This window comes from Ambystoma mexicanum, chromosome 10 (assembly GCF_040938575.1).
Source record: "Ambystoma mexicanum isolate Mex_15411 chromosome 10, UKY_AmexF1_1, whole genome shotgun sequence".
NCBI classification, from domain to species: Eukaryota; Metazoa; Chordata; class Amphibia; order Caudata; family Ambystomatidae; genus Ambystoma; species Ambystoma mexicanum.
Genome location: NC_090932.1, coordinates 208,606,225 through 208,623,059, shown reverse-complemented (window position 1 = coordinate 208,623,059; position 16,835 = coordinate 208,606,225).

The window sequence follows — 16,835 nt, the reverse complement described above, 5'->3', positions numbered from 1 at the left end:
AACGGCTAGTTAGACCAGCCGTTCCTGCTGGGACCCGCTAAGGGACCTCAGAATATGGCGGTAGGGGCTTAACGGCACCGCCATCCTTAAGCCACTACTGCCATACTCGTAATAACACCCATAATCTCATTTTCTGATGAGCATTTCCAACGCCTAATTCAGCTGCCATAACTGTTGCAGAATCACCAAACCACCAGCCCAGTAAATCAAGCGACAATGAGCTGGATCTGATTATACAAAAAAAATAAAAAATGATTCCGCACAGAACTCCACGGGAAATTGATGCTTGAATATTTAAAGGCAGGAGTTACCCCAGAGGGACTACAATTCCTGAATGTACCTAGAGTATTTATAGACAACCTCGAGTTTAAGTTGAATTTCAGCGGGGTCGGCAACAGGTGCAGACGTGACTGGATCATTCTGGTCATAGAAACAGCATCGGAAGAAAACAAAAAACAAGGTGAAGAATTGGAAGTCCTAGAGATAAACCTAGCAGAGGATCTTGTGACAAAATATGTATAACTGCTATTAGAAAAGATGATCGAAGAGACACAGAAATTCTGCCAATTCAACCTAGATAAATAGATTTGGAAACTCAAAAAAGATATAGAGACTTACAAAGAAGAATGCACATATCCTTACCTAACAACAGACATCTATCAAGACCAAAACAAAGGGTATGGACAAAAATGTCCTCAAAGATGAGCAGGTCCATGAAAAAGATTTCCAACCTTTTCAGACACTTCCAACACCACCAGTGCAAGTGACTCAGAACAAGGCAGAGACGACAACCCCTCAACCTCGCATGCACAGAGTGCACCATTACAACAGTTTTTTCATGGACAGGTGAGGCAAAGAGGCAGAACAAGGAGACTGAGACCCCAAAGGACATACGGGTTATACACCCGCCAATGGAGTGACAGACAAGAACAGACTTGTTAGCTCCTATTTTCAATCTGTCAAAATATTCCCTTACAGATGTCGAAGAAAGAGTACACACAAAAGGTCTAAGTTATGTACCAATGATAGAAGCAGACAATTTCCAAACAGAAATTAAGCTAAGCTGTTTTTTCAGGGTATTAAGATTAAAATTCTTCTTTCATGAACAAAGGGACAATGATGAATTCACAAAAACGGCAAGTGTGACAGGCTTAAAACCACCTTCAAGCTTCATGCCCCCTCCCGAGTCCATCAGCCCAGAGATATATGCTTTTGAAAACAAAGTTCTCCACAAGGTGAAAAATACCTTAAGAACATCAAAATACACCAGAGATAACCTCAGCAAAGAAGAAAGAGCAGCTATCCCACGCCTAGACTCCCACCCTGATTTGTTGATCAAACCGGAAGATAAGGATGGCAGGATTGTGCTGTGGGGTATATATGAATATCGCAAAGAATTGTTGAAACCTTTGGTAAATGTGAATCATTACAGACCGCTGGAATTCAATTCCACCACCAGACTCCAGGAAGAAATCAAAAGCCTGACAGCCCATGCAGAGAGGAAAGGGTGGATAGACAAAGATGAAAGACGGTTTCTAAAAAAAACACACCCTACAATAGCAGCTTTTTACATCTAGTCAAAGGTGCATATGAACAGCACAAAACTGCCGGGAAGACCTATTGTTTCGGCTATAGGATCTGTACTTGAACCGCTATCCCAGTACGCTGACTTCTTTCTATGACCTTTCATGTATAAAATGACATCATACACAAACAATACCACAGAAATTGTCAAACATGTGATGAACTTAGAAACCAGTGAAGGTGACATTCTCGTGAGCTTCGATGTCGAGGCAATGTACACGGGCATACCATGATCAGCGAGCATCAGCGGGTTATAAGACTTTCTAGATGAAAGACCAGACCCCGAAGGAAGAGTCCTACCGCATTTATAATTGAATGCATTTGAGTGGCATTAACTGAACATTTCTTTATCTTTGAGAACCAAATATTCCAACAAATCCATGGAACCAGCATGGGCACGACTTTCTCACCCAATATTGCTAACCTTTACATGGATAATTTTGAAACAGGGTTTATCTTTAATGTCACCAATCCATTTGAGAAATTTATAGAAAAATGACATTGATATATCGATGACATTTTTACTATCTGGACAGGTACTCTAAAAGAACTGGAGGCCTACAAGATCTGGCTAAACAACCAAGATCCTTTTTTGAAATTCACCATAACAGCCGATAAGAAGACTCTTCCTTTCCTGGACCTCAGAATACAAAAGAATGAAGAAGGGAATCTGGAGACAACACTCTTCCGGGAACCCACGGATAAAAACATGTTACTCCACTTCAGAAGTTACCATACTGTAAACATAAAAACGAGTTTACCTTACGGCCAGTTCTTGCGCATAATAAGAAACTGTTCCATGGTTCAACAGTTCGAAGTACATGCAGCAGATCAGTCAGAAGGACTGAAACAATGAGGATATGCCCACAGGTCGATAAAAACTGCCAAGCAGAAGGCAAGGAAAACCCAACGAGAAATCTGCCTTACGGAACAGACAGAAGTAACGGAAGCACGGATAACATGTTTAACAACATATAGCCCCGTGCGTAATGCCATTATGAAAAGCACTCTGAAACATTGGTCTTTAGTTGACACACCAGACTTTAATCCACTAGACCGTGTTTTGCTTTCAAGAAAACAAAAAATCTTAAACAGATGCTTATACATGGCTACCAAGACCAGGTGGTGAGTAAAGAACAACAGACCACTCTATGGGGTCTTCTACCAGTTGTAGGACACTTCAAATGTGGACAATGTTCAGTCTGTGTCCTAACAGAAAACATGAAAATCCTTGCCCTAAGATTACACAGTGGACATTAAAAGAATTCACAAATTGTAAGACCACCTGGGCTATCTATGGGATAAAATGCCCCTGCAATTTCCTATACATAGGAAAAACTAAGAGAGAAGTGTGCCAGCACATTTGTGAACATTGGTCTTGTTTGAAAAACAAAGTGGCAGACAAGCCTTTAGTAGAGCACTATGATAAAAAAAATCCACGTCCACACTGACTTGCAATGGTTTGTGATCCAAACTGTAAAAGCCACAAAAAGAGGAGGCAATAGAGACCTTGCCCTCAGGAAAATGGAACAAAAATGGATTAACAAATTGGATAATGTGAAAGACAGCCTTAACACCAGCTAGAATTGAGCCCTTTTTTCTGAGTGGAGGCATTGGTCTGAAAAAGCCGGCTTGCTTGTAACAGTATCAGTCCCGAATGTATGTTGCTGAACATCAGTGTCCTGGTTCTGAATATGTGCCACTGCATGTATACTTAACCTTGGCCCAGGACAGTTAATATGGGGTAAAAACCACTACTTGTCCACTTCACATCGTAAACACTAGCAAGATCAGCAAAGACCAATGTAAGATTAAGTGGGTACTCGATTTGAAAATGAGCCTAAAATGAACAGCCAATATAGCACCCAAAAACTGTTTGCCATGGCAACACTGACACTGTGACTGACATATGGGTCAAGAAAATATGTGTTCTCCTTAATCTGGGTTTCCACCACTGAGAAACATTTCTTTGTGATTGAGATATACAGACAAGTACTGTCAAATCTAAGAATTGAGACAATCTATGCATATGTACATCGCAACGCAATAGGTAATTCAATCAAGGTGTAGACATCTTTCCCAACATTTTACCATTGCATGCCAGTAACAAGTAGACATCTGTACTGTGAAAATAGAAGACAAAGCATAAATGTATGGAAAATATGTTTGTGTCCATCTCTACACAGTAGAGATATCTGTGAAGGCACTGTTGTCCACGTAACACAACATTTGTTTGATGTGTTTAGACTACCAAATATGCTATGTCAAGGATAAGACATATGAAAAAAGAAGGCACCATGTCAACTGTTACTGCAGAGATGTATCTTGCTGCAGGATTGTTTTCTATTTGTATTTATGAGTAATTGTTGATATTTGAATCAATACCTTTCATATAACATTGAAGGAATTATGAATCACCATCCTAGCAAATCAAAGGTGCAAAAGAATGAGGTTAACATTAATGCCTACAACACAACACAAATACATTCATTCAGTAGTGACCATTGTTTACCAAGGAAAACATGTAAACTCTGTCCCCTTTCTGTATCTATGGAAGTACCGCACATATCAAAGAGGATCCTTTCGAATTAGGGACAACATTAAAGTGAATCATGAACTACTCCAGCTGATAGTTGCATATATATATATATATATATATATATATATATATATATATATATATATATATATATATATATATATATATATATATATATATATATGAAGCATAAGGATCAATGTGCAAGTTTAGCTTAGTGTCATGCATTCCTCGCAACAGCTTGGACCCCGGAACTCCTCCCAATCACCTGGTTCGGCAGTGTCTCAGCAGCGGCGCGGATCGCGGATCACATCCGCTCCTGTGCCCACCTGGCCTCCGAGAGCATGCCGCATGCTGTGCCGTCCTTGGCGCCTGCTTCCCCGATCATGCTGGGGTTTACCCTGGCGTCTGCAGTCACGCAGAAGCTCTCTCATTCATCATAGGAGCTCATTGGGCACGGCGCCTTGCAAGAGAAGGAAATGAGAGCCGATTAGCAGTCACGTGACCGGTCACGTGACCAGGAGGGGAGTCACGTGACTCAGACGAACCCTATAAGAGAGCTCCAGCCCTCTCAGTCAGTGCTTCTCAGTTGTTCCTTCGACGAGTAGAGTTTCTGTGCTCCTCGTACTCCTATTTTTGGATTTCCTGGATTCTTGACCTTGTTTTGCTTCTAGACCTTCTTATTGGATTTGTCCTTTGGAACTCTGTATACTGGAACTGAATAAGACCCTTGGATTGGTTTTGCCCTTTGGATTTGGTTATTATGGACTGCCTCATTTGATCTGTTCAAGACCTCTGGATTGCTACTGGACTGCCTTGTTTCCTATCTCACCCAGTATTACCTCCTAGGTGGTACTTCCCATCCCTGAGGACCCTCCTACCTTGCTCTCCACTCCTTCAAGAGGAACACTTAGGTTTCAAGCTGTTACCGGATATCCCTAGGGTAGGTGTTTTTTCTGTCTACCATTTTGGTGCCTATAGTAGTTTCCTTGTACCTGTTTGCTAACCCTTCTTTCTCCCTTACAGTCATCTGGGAACCGGTGTTTCCTGTTCCTGCCAAACCACCTGTGGCCTCAATAATCGGTCAGCGAGTTGATTGCTCTTCTCTGACTAGTACTTTGGGACGGAGGTACTATAATCATCGTGGATCTCAGATCTTGACACTTAGACACTTTTGGCATTAGTCACCGGTCACGAAACTAATAGCAAACATAGTCACCTTTCTCTCTTTACGGCAGTATTACGTGCACGGAAGCGGAAGTGTTGAAAAGGACGGTGAATGTCCCAATGCCAAGGATTATCCAATGTACGCAAGGAATCTGCAATGTCTAGAGTGCATGTGAGTAAGGCTGCAGCTATTTCGTACCTTCTGCCATTAGTTTTCTAAGACTTCCTGCACTTTCATTTCAATAAGGAAGAAAACATGATAGACATTATAGTAACACACCAGCCGCACTCTGTGCTGAAGTGGAGGTGAAACTATGTTTTTCTACGGAAATGTTTTCTGTGACTACGCTCAGTGGGAGTTATAGTCGAACTACCACACGCACCTATTGGAAGTGCGTGGAAACCCTTGATAATCAGTTTAAAATGTGTTCACTAGATCTCAATGAGTAACATCCGATACGCATAAGCAATGCAAGCAATACTGTATATTTAACTCTAATTTAACAAGTGATACTGGTGTACACAGTGCCAGGGCCATTCCAAGCCAGGGCATCCCTGCCCATGCTAGATGAATGAAACGAAGCAGAAGAATACAACATTTATATTGACACCTTTGAGATGACACAGGTAATGTATATGAAATAAATCATCAGTGATTGATTGATGAGAGCATATATATGATTATGATGGGAAATAATTCTCTCACACTAAATGCGCTCTCAGGTAGCAATAGTTGTATGAGACAACAGTTCCACATTGAGAGATGTATCCCTGTTTTGCAAACCAAATAACCAAATAAGGTCAGTAATATATTACTGCACAGCCTGGTATAGCATAGCTAACATGAACATACACAATTCTGGTTCCTAAATATATGTGTTGTTTTATTTTTAGATTGATCTGAATGAAGTTTTGGGGTTAGAAGATCGAGGATCGTTGTTACCACACAAGATTTTGTTGTCCTGAAGAAGGCCTGTGTGAAATTGCCGAGGGAAGCCCACCTGGGATGTAATCTAGACTTTGATATTTTGGCCGAAATGTCGTGCGTCGACACAAGAACAGTTGTTTTTAATCCTTTGGCAAACAAAGATTGGGATAATGGACAATAATATATCCCACAGAGATTAAAAGAGGCAAGACAATAACGAAGCGCAAGGCCGTGTAAGGCAGTGACTGATAAGCGGACTATCTAGTGAACTTCACATTCAAAACACACTGCCTGCAATTATAAGACTGTAAAATAAACGTTTGATGTTGTTTTTCCTGCCCTTGTAGCTCTGTATTTAGATGTTCTGACAACAAGTGAATATTGGTCAATATGCTGTTTGGGTAACAACCGTACATGTGGTCCAAGATTTAGGCAATGCTTTCTGTTACTACCCCAAGACAAATATGCTGAATTGATGAATGTGAATATGGAATGTATGTGACAACACTTGTCTTTTAACATAATCACATTCTCCAGAAGCGAAAAATGTGGTAATTCAAACAAAAGTGTTTTTTGATAAAGGCATAAAAAGAAACTTCTTTTGGGACTAAACGTGTTTGTTTGTTGGTTGGCATCATAGTCGACTATTTTTCAGCTGGTGCGGGTGCTTAACATTCAAATAAATGAGAAGGAGGAAGTCTCTGATTTTTGTTGTTCGATATTACCATATCACGAACACCGTAGGCTCCTGACTTGACTACTGCAATGCCCTTCCAGCAGGTACTACAAACAACAACATTCAGAAATGTCAGGTTATTCAAAACAATGCACTCAAAGCAGCCTTTAATATCCCCAAAATAGAGAACATCTCTGAAGCAGTGGCTTCTTGTTTGTAAATTAATTCACTTCAAAATCCTCTCCATCACACACAAATGCTTGTCCAAAGATGCCCCCCCCTTATTTCTCCCAAAAGTTCAACAAAACATCCTCACTCAAATCCACCATGGTGGCTACAGAGTCACCCAGACCATATTCAAATGGGTCAAAGCTGGAGGTTCAGGCTTCCTGCCATGTCAGCCGAGCAATGGAACCTTCTCCCACCTTCCTTGCAAGCAGAACAGTCGTACTGGGCTTTCTGGAGAGCTATACAATCATGTCTGTTCAAGTAACCTCATCAGACTATCATCACCTCAACAATTGTCGATCCAAGCACACTGTATGTTTATCATGCCTGTACTGCCTTGTACTAACCGGTCAAGTCAATAGCGACTGAATGACTGTTAACATTGTGCACTCTACGGATGTACAAATAAAATAAATAAATATTTGTATGTGTGTGTATATGTGTGTTCCCCGCCTTGCCTAGGGATTGTGATGTGATAGACACGAAAGAGAAGAGGCCTTGCTGTTCTGTGTTTCAAACACAGCCTGCGAGCTTTGAGGCCTACTGTCAAATACATTGTTAGTACATGTTCTATATATTGTGTGCATCCGACGTATTGTACGTGACACTTCTGCAAAGCAAGAGGTTCTTTTCACTTGATTATGTATGTGCTTCTACAATAAATGTGCCTCTTGCCAGTTACCGCTACCCATATGATTCTCCCTCCCCCTAATCTCCATCCCTGTGCATGCCCCACAGGTTAGTGTTCATTCCACAATCTGAATCATTTGGGAGGACCTGGTATCTGAACGTGCTTCCAGACAACACAATGGATTCTGCTGTTTCCATTTGATATAGCTGTGTTGGTGTTCGGTGCATGTTATATAATATGTCTCGTGGACACATGGTTTGCCTCTCGCAGACACACATTCTCACGGTATTGTTATGTGCAGACAGGATTTGCCCCAATTCATCACTGAATGGCGCCAGGGCTGTGGCTTCACTGTGTGTGCTCCACAGGGGCAGGTTTTCACGTAAATTATGTTTGCGGCAGCTAGTTGCCTGCAGCCTCTCCCTGTGCCATTTGGCCAACCAAGGACAAGGGTGGTGCCTGTGGCTGAGCAGGATGTCCCACCTGCAAAAAAACTGGTACGCCACACTGTGTGGCTACATTGTGCAGTACACATGTGTCAATGCTTTTACAGACTACTGGTGGGGCATATAGCAATACCCCATCAGAGTCTTCTAGGGAGCAGAAACATGACTTAAGCACCCTGAATGTGCACTCCACCATGCCCCCTGTGGCCACATGGGCAGCATTATATCTTACCAGAGCTGGTGTGACAGTATTCCTGTATGGCATCATCATGAACGGTCATAGTGGGAAGGTACTGTCCCCTGAAAATGTTTACATGGTTGTTATTGGCATGGTCTGCTGTTCTGTGTGTGACATGCATGTACGTAGGCTTGTGTTGCCAGTTCATACTCACCAATGAGCCAAATCTTGCCATATGTTCCAGATGACAGGCAATGGTAGAGTGTTGACTGGAGGTAAATATAGCTGTCACGTGTGCTGCCAGGGAAACTGGCAATTAAATGTAGTGCTGTCAGCATCTTCTAAGGGGACTAAGGGCCTAAGAGAAGATGCTGGATGATTCTAGTTCTTGCTCCGACTCCCTGACAAGGTCTAGGATGGCATGGGGTGGGAACTGGTACATACACCTGGTCATCAGGCTTCCCAAACAGCGTGGTGCGTGCAGCAGAAATGTGGGCCCTAGACAGACGCCTTCTCCTTCTGTGTCCATTTAGGATGGCTCCCACAATGGCAGCATCCATCGTGGCTGTGCGATATTAGTATGGTGTGCTTTTTGTGCTTTAAGTTCATTGGATCCCTTGCGTGTTGAACTTTACACCTGCTATAATGTGGCAGTTAGACCACAGGGTTTGTGTGTGACTTTTCCCGATGTAAGGTTGCGTGATAGAATCCATTAATTTGTTCGGGTTTGCAGTGCATTGGGCATGCCATTGCTTTGCATGTCCCCAGGGCTTTAAGTGGGCCGGGGCCTGCAGGGGCTGGGCTCCGGCAGGCTCCGAAATTTCGTTTTGAGGCGGGGCCCTGCCGGGGCCCACTAATCTCCCCTGGCAGCCCCGGCCACTACATGAAAAGGCATTTTTTTTTCTACAGCCTGAAGCTCTCGCTCGTGTGCGAGAGCTTCAGGCTTCAGAAAAAAATGCGTTTCAGCCACAATGGTGTCGCCGCACCTGCGAGGCATCCCTTTAATCAAGTGATGCACGTGGGCCGGCGCCACCATTATGGAGAAAACGTGAGGCCGCTGGAAGCAGAGGCCTTGCTTTCTAAATACTGAAGCTCCCGAGGATTGGCGGGAGTTTCAGTCTTTAGGAAAAAGGCCTCTGCTTCCAGTGGCCTCACACTTTCAGCCTTGATGGGGATGCTGCCCCTCCCCAGCTGGCGAGGGGCAGCACCACCATTAAGGCTGAATAGGGAGGCGCTGTCCCCTGCCAGGCAAGCCTATAGAATATAAATGCAGAGATCAGCACCCACTCCGGCATAGGCTGAGAGGGTGCTAATCTCTACAAAAGGCTGCCTGGCAGGGATGCCAGTGGCCCATTGAGCCGGGGCTCGTCAAGGGGGCGTGGCCTAAAGGGCCATCAAGGCCCCCGCTGTTAGGCCACGCCCCCTCACTGAGCCCCGGCTCGATTTGTAGTGCCACTTAAGGCACTGCATGTCCCATCCCTCAACCCGCCCTCGATATTCCTCATTCTATGTGGAAAATTAGCTATATGTATATTCTGCCCCCTATTTTTGTCCCTTCAATTGCCCCACCCATGCTCTGCGAGAAGTCTCGCTCAATGTGCTCGACTGCACGCAGAGACGTGCTGGACCAGCGCCGTCTCCCTGCAAGGCCTGTAAAAGTCCTGCAAAGTCGATTACATGAATAAACGAAGTGGGTTTTGCATGCAAGATGGCCTGCAAAGTCTCTATTTTCCCTGCAAAATATTCCATGAATCAGGGTCACGTTAATGTTTTGTTTCAATTTTTGTTTTAGCGCCTTGATAATGGTTCGCGGTAATGCATTTTTGCGCTTAATAACTCATTTACTTGCTTTCACGATGTGCCTTAGGTGAAATTGTTGTAATCCTGGTGTGTGGGCCTTTGTAAACAGTGAATGTCAGCTATGCCATGTGCTTTTATATTACTGGTGCTTGCGTTGCCCAAATCATGCCAATGTATTTCAATTGTTTTCACTTTCTCCAAGTAAAGAAAATGCAAGAAGGCTTGAGGAATGACTCCGTTCAACTGGGTTTGAAATACCAAAACAGTCAATCTGATCGTGAAGTGGTAACGTTATAGTCTGTGACTACTGATGCAATAATAGCCCGAATTGAAACATCTGGTTAAAGGCTAATCAGAGCTAGTCTGACCTCCAGTGGAGTAGAGTGTAACAGGCCTTTTGTACATGGGCTAATATGTGATTTCAACTGAACATTGGAAGATACTAATTGATCTTTCGTGGAACATGAATCTTTTTGCCTCAATCAAGACCTAATACGGTGAAGCGGGTGGCAGCTGTTAAAACTCATAAGGTTTCTTTTTGAAGAATTTGAAGAATTAAACTCTTCCCAGTTTACCAGACTCATTTTGAAAACAGTCTGTGGTAGCATCGCTTTGCACAATCAACATTGTTTTCTTGGACCCAGTGGCCATTGCTAATGTGCTCGTAGTTGAGAGTCATAATCCACATATGTAATGGTAAGCCACGCTTAGGGTGGGAGAAGCTGTCAACAAGTGAAGAAGGCTCTTTACCCCTGAAGAATTTTCCGAAATAAATAATATTGTTTTGAGGAATTAAACGTTTTTATTTTTTTACTCTTATACCTATTGGGTAGAAGTATGTTAGTAGTAGTTAGGTGTGTGTTTAAAGTTGTGAGGAGCTCTTGTTAATACTTAGCACGATTTCAGTTTTGTCTTTTGTGGGTATCAGGTAATATTTTTGCCACCAAAAATATCGCCGTACATATGGTCGTCGGGAACGGCCATAGGCGATATTTTTGCATCGCGATATTTTTGCGGCGAAAATATCACATGGAACCTTTTATGTAGTATAGTCCTTTGTATGTATTGGCGTTTAATGAATTGGATGCATTAATTGTTTCATGAAAGATTGCAATAAATTATCAAATTTGTGTCTATGCCACTTTATGTGCTGAATGTTATGTGTTGTACTTTACACTTACTCAGAATGTTCGAGTAAGATTTTAGGTAATATTGTATATGTGAATACATTGAGTGTATGATACAATTTCCGAAGTATATAATTGTATGGTTTGTCCTGGTTAAAGCATTGCTATTCCCCTATACCACAAAGATGTTACTGTGCATATATGCTCAAGGTCTGTTGAGTTAAAGTTGGTGTATTGTGTTCCAGGTATGACCTTGTAGCATTATATCCTGGTGTCCCTTTTCATTGGACAGTATGAATGCTGCTGTGTGATGGAGCAAGAGCTTCGCACAAACATGCTCTGTTTCTGCTGGACCTGTTCAGTGTGCGAGAAGGACGCTTGCACACTGAAGCTCATGCTGCACTGCTTCGGGTGCAGGCCCATTTCAACATGATTGTTGGGGGCCGCCATTCAGCAGAGTGGCAAACATCCTGAGGCACCCATGGGGTGCATGCATTAACATGGAGACAAAGAAATACCTCCAGGTTTTAACAGCCACCGTTTATGACGAGATGGCCAGCCAGCAGAGAGCTGAAGTACCAAATGCCCACTGAAAATCTGTAAATTCTTCTTTGTCAACAAATGGCTGATGTGGATTAGCCCTTGTTAAAAGGCAGTGAGGTAACCCTTCTATATACCCAGAGGGAAGTGACGGATCCTTCTATATACCCAGAGGGAAGTGACGGATGGAAGGGCTCCAGCAAAACACAGCTTTTAAGGCGAGCGCTGCAAAGCGCATATTTAAAGCTCCAGAAAGAAAGTAATATAGAAACAAATACATTGCTGTGTTATAAGACTGCAGACTGGCAACATACATTGCTGTGTTATAAGACTGCAGACTGGCAACATGGGTGATGTTGCAGGCAACCCCACTAAGGCTCAAATCCCCTTTCAACAGAACATCTTGAAGGGCCCTGCCACCTTCCCGGTTTGTGTGTGTGTGTGTGTGTGCGTGCGTTAGGAAAACTTTACTGGTGTCAATGCACGTTTTTGTTCTCTGCATCAGTGGCGTTTGCACTACACCTTCCCATGCTACAACTGCGCTTCTGGGGAACGTTTGCACTGTTGCTGCCTTTTCTGAATTTGGTAAATGTGTGTTTCTTCTGCTTGCACAACGTCTGTGATGCATGTTAGGAACAAGTGCACTGCTGCTTGGTATATGTTACCTGATGTGTATTGTGTGCGGCACAGCTGTTTGCATGCGGCAGTTGCTTGCAGGTGTCTCTTATACTGCTGCTCTCTGAATTGCACCTGTTTCTTTGAGAGAAACTTACAATGTTCTTTCTCTGCTGCTTAAAGACCTGTGCATGGTTCCTAATTCTGGAAACGCAGTTTCTGGATGAACGTGCATTCCCAGATATGTGCTGGTTAAACAACTGGCATAACAGGAGCTGGAGCCCGTCAGAATTGAATTGCACAAAGGAGTGGTTTACAGGGAATTATGAGAGAGGGTTAAAGTTCATTGGCACACTACCTGGCTCTAAATGCCGGAATAATGGGGAGCAACATGACCTGCCAGAGAAGAGTACTTTTTTAGATGTTTCACTTCTCATTGGCCCCATTTCTGCTCCCACTAGAACAATGTCACGCGAGAGAGTGGGCTTGATTGTCTACTGTGACTGTTGGAAGTGCTGCTTATCAACCCTCAAGCTCAGTGCGAGTGCACGTTCGAGTACAGGTCCGTTTCTTTAATGCAGGCACACGATGCAGTCCCTATAAAGTAAAGACGAAAACTCTTTCACTGAATGTACTTGCACCTTTACAAGGTACACAGTATCCCTGGGGCCAACGGTACCCCAACCCATCACAGTCAAAGCTGGCAGGTAGAGTCAGAAAATCAAAGAGGATTTCCGTATCTGGTAATTGCATCAAATGAAATAGCATTGAATGCCATACCAGAGGAAAAAAAGACATCGACAAAAAAAGCATTGAATGTTTTTTTTTTTTTTAAAAGGTAAAGGGTTTAGTTTTATTAATATGGGTTTTAAAGGTAAAAAAAGGGAGCTTGGGGTGGACCCCCCCATACAAAAAACATGAAAAAAATGCATTTGATGCTTTTTTTTCAATGCTTTTTTTTCTATTGCATTCGATACATTGACTATAAACCAGGATTGCATGTATTAATTGGTGTTACATGTCGAGAGAAAAGGATTCAAGAGAGTGTATCTGAAAAACCTCTTGCGAAGAATGCGCACTATGTTGGGGTCTACAGCAGTACTAACTATCATTGAGAGGCACTTACCTGTCATGCATCTACCACTCTCCTTACATGCCAGGCAAGAGGAGATGGGGTGATTGTGCACGGGGAATTATCCACGACAGCGTGTATTAGGATAGCACACGTAACTCTTTGCAGGCCTTGAAGGGCTAGTAATTGTGCTTCTTATCAGGAAACATATAACAATGAGAATGCATGATATGTGAGGACATTTTTTTTTTTTATTGAAATCAGCTTGAATAGTCCTTTTTTGTACTTGTGTAATTTATTTTTGTTTTAATGCTGTTTGCTTTATTTTTATTTTTTAATTATACTGTCTTCTTGTTTTTATAGGCATGTTTTGTATTCCTGAAATAAAACGTGTATTACTACTATTAATATCACAATACCCATACTTATAATTGGTAAGCCTAAGAGAGCCTCCTCAGACATAGCCCAAATAATAGCCCGAATATTGGGCATTTTTTTGGAAATTGAGATGTTCTGAACATCATCAGTGTTTTGGGGTGTGATAGCATTTGCAGGGCATGTGTCATTCAATGTTGGGATCAGTCATGTTAGGCAGTGGCAGACACAGGAGGTTGTTAGACTATCTATCTGAGAGAATAGGCTTTTGTGAATAATAGATAGAACCGTATTGTGATGTATTTGTGAGGGAGGTAGACAATTAAGAGGATTGTGTTGGGCGAGAGGTAGAACAGTGAGCTAAGCTTGAGTTGAGGGCCATGAAAAACATATATAAGGGAATATAGGAGTAAGTTGAGGGAGAGGTAGAACACCACAATAGGAGAAGCCATCTTTTGTCGCTACTTCTGACTCCATTGTATCCTAGTGAGCATCTTTTGTGAAGTAAACACATTGATGTTTGTTGCTACAGTGAGGAGGAGAATATTCCAGCATTGACTGGATGCAAGCAGAAGTTTACATTCAGTGGGTGTAAATCAGTGCACAATGTCCTAGTGGCCAGATGGGGTGGGGGAGACAAAGAAACGGTTACTTGCATAGAAAACGTTGGAGGTAGGAGAGTGCATTCAGTGACTGCACATGAATGTGCTGTCGTTTGGTGGCCAGAGAAACAGCAACTACCAGCTGCAGGCACATATTCTAATAATTAATCATAGACAGAAATAGATCATATTCTATAATTTCAAGTAAGTGACCCATCTTATTGTGGCCATGGAAGATATATGTTGCTTGCACAGGAAAGGTTTTATAATGCTGGGTGTGCATGAGTGGATTACATCCAATGGCTGCACTTCAGTGCACCAAATATTTTATGGGCATACCAAATAATCGTCGATTGAGAAGTTGCACATACAAAATCATACCATGCTTTTAAAGCATAAGCGTGCGTTTATTGATTTTGGCTGAGATGTCCCCTTCGTGACAAGAGAAGATTATTGTTGCATGTGCAGGACATATTTTATAATTGTACAGATTTGTCAGGGGGCGCTCAGTGGCTTTTACAGAATGTGTCATATGTTATGGCTAGAGCAATTACTTAGTGTTGTGAAACAGTCTATTTTCTGAAAGACAGCAGGACATTACATTCTGTGGTTATAAGTTACTGTACTATTTTAGTATTAAGTAGGAGAGAATCCCAGTAGCTGAATACCTTGCATGGCATAAGCACATGCATCATTTCTTACTGGTGTAGGAGAAGGCCATCACAGAATTGTTTGGAGGCTAATGGAGAATATCATCACTGTCTGTTAGTAAATGGCCATCACATATTTTAGTTGCAGATTCCTAGGTGGCAGGAAGTGATTTTATTCAGTGACTGTAAATCAGTGCACCATCCTTTTGAAGCCAGATCAAACTTAGTTCCTTGCGAATTTGTGATAGCAGTCTTAGATATTGATTTCAGCAAGAGAGCTCAGGCAGTGGCTTTAACTGAGTGTGTTGGATTTTAATAGGGCTCAATGGGATTTGGGAAGTAGCTAATAACGGTTGCGGTTGTTATTGGATCTGATTTCCCTTAACGGGTCCCGTCCAGAACGCCTGGTTAGACCAGGCGTTAAAGGAGGGACACACTAAGGGAACTCGTAGTAGGGCAGTAAGGGATTACCGGCACCGGTCTCCTTACCAGTGCCCAGGATCCCTTACCACCCTACTTGTAATGAGGCCCAATGTCTAATAGTTCTTCATAGGCAGAAGGATATTGCATTCAGTGGTGGCTGTGACTTACTCCACCATTGTTTTGTGAGCAGACCAAATGGTTGTTGCTTGTGAAGGTATGAATGACATTTCTTAAAAATGTGATTTAGGTAAGAGAGAACGGGCCTCATTACAAGTAGGGCGGTAAGGGTTAACGGTCACCAGTAACAAGACCAGTGCCATTAAACCCTTAATGCCCTACTACGAGTTCCCTATGCGGGTCCTTCCTTAACGCCTGCTTTTAGCAGGCGTTAAGGAAGGACCCACAAAGGGACTTTTGAGCTAATAACGGTACCGCAATTTGCGGTACAGTTATTAACACCTTCTCCATTCCCATTGAGCCCTATGGGGGCTCAAATGGGAATGGGGAAGGGCCCTGGTGAATGGGGAATTAGCGCCCTCGCCAACCTTGGAATGGGGCGGTAATTGCACCATTCACCAGGGCGGAATCGGAACGAGTTTGGAGGCAGCCATGCCGCAAATAGCGGTGTGGTTACTTCCAAACTCGGAATGAGGGCCAACATATATTGGCTTCAAGTAAGTGGGCCATTATTTTTTTGCCAGATAAAATATTAATTGGACAGACAACATTTACTATTTCTTGATAGGCAGGAGAATATTACCAGCAGTGGATTTAAATCAGTGTGACATTGTTTTGTGACCATACCAAATACTTGTTGCTTCCAAAGTTGTGAATAACACATCTGAAAATAACTTGTAGGCATAAACGTGCATTTAGTGGCAGTACATCAGTCTGTTGTTTTTTATTTCGGTTTTTAATGTGGCAAGAGAAATGGGTGTTGCTTGTGCAGAAAATATCTCTTATTAGGTTCTATGAGGGTGCATTCAGTGGCTCTGTGTTTTTTTTTTTGGCCAGAGGAAATATCAGCTGAAAAAGAAATGTCTTATAATTCTTGTAAGGCAGGAGGAGATGTAAGTGATAGGACCATTTAGATCCTAGGGAGTAGAACATATCAGTGACTAATCACCTTGCATGACATAAACACAAGTGCAATTCAGTGGCTATAACATGTGTTGTCTTTCTGTGGCCATAGACAATGCTATTTGCAGAGAAAAAGTCATGCAATGATTATCCGATTGTAGCTCACGTTCAGTG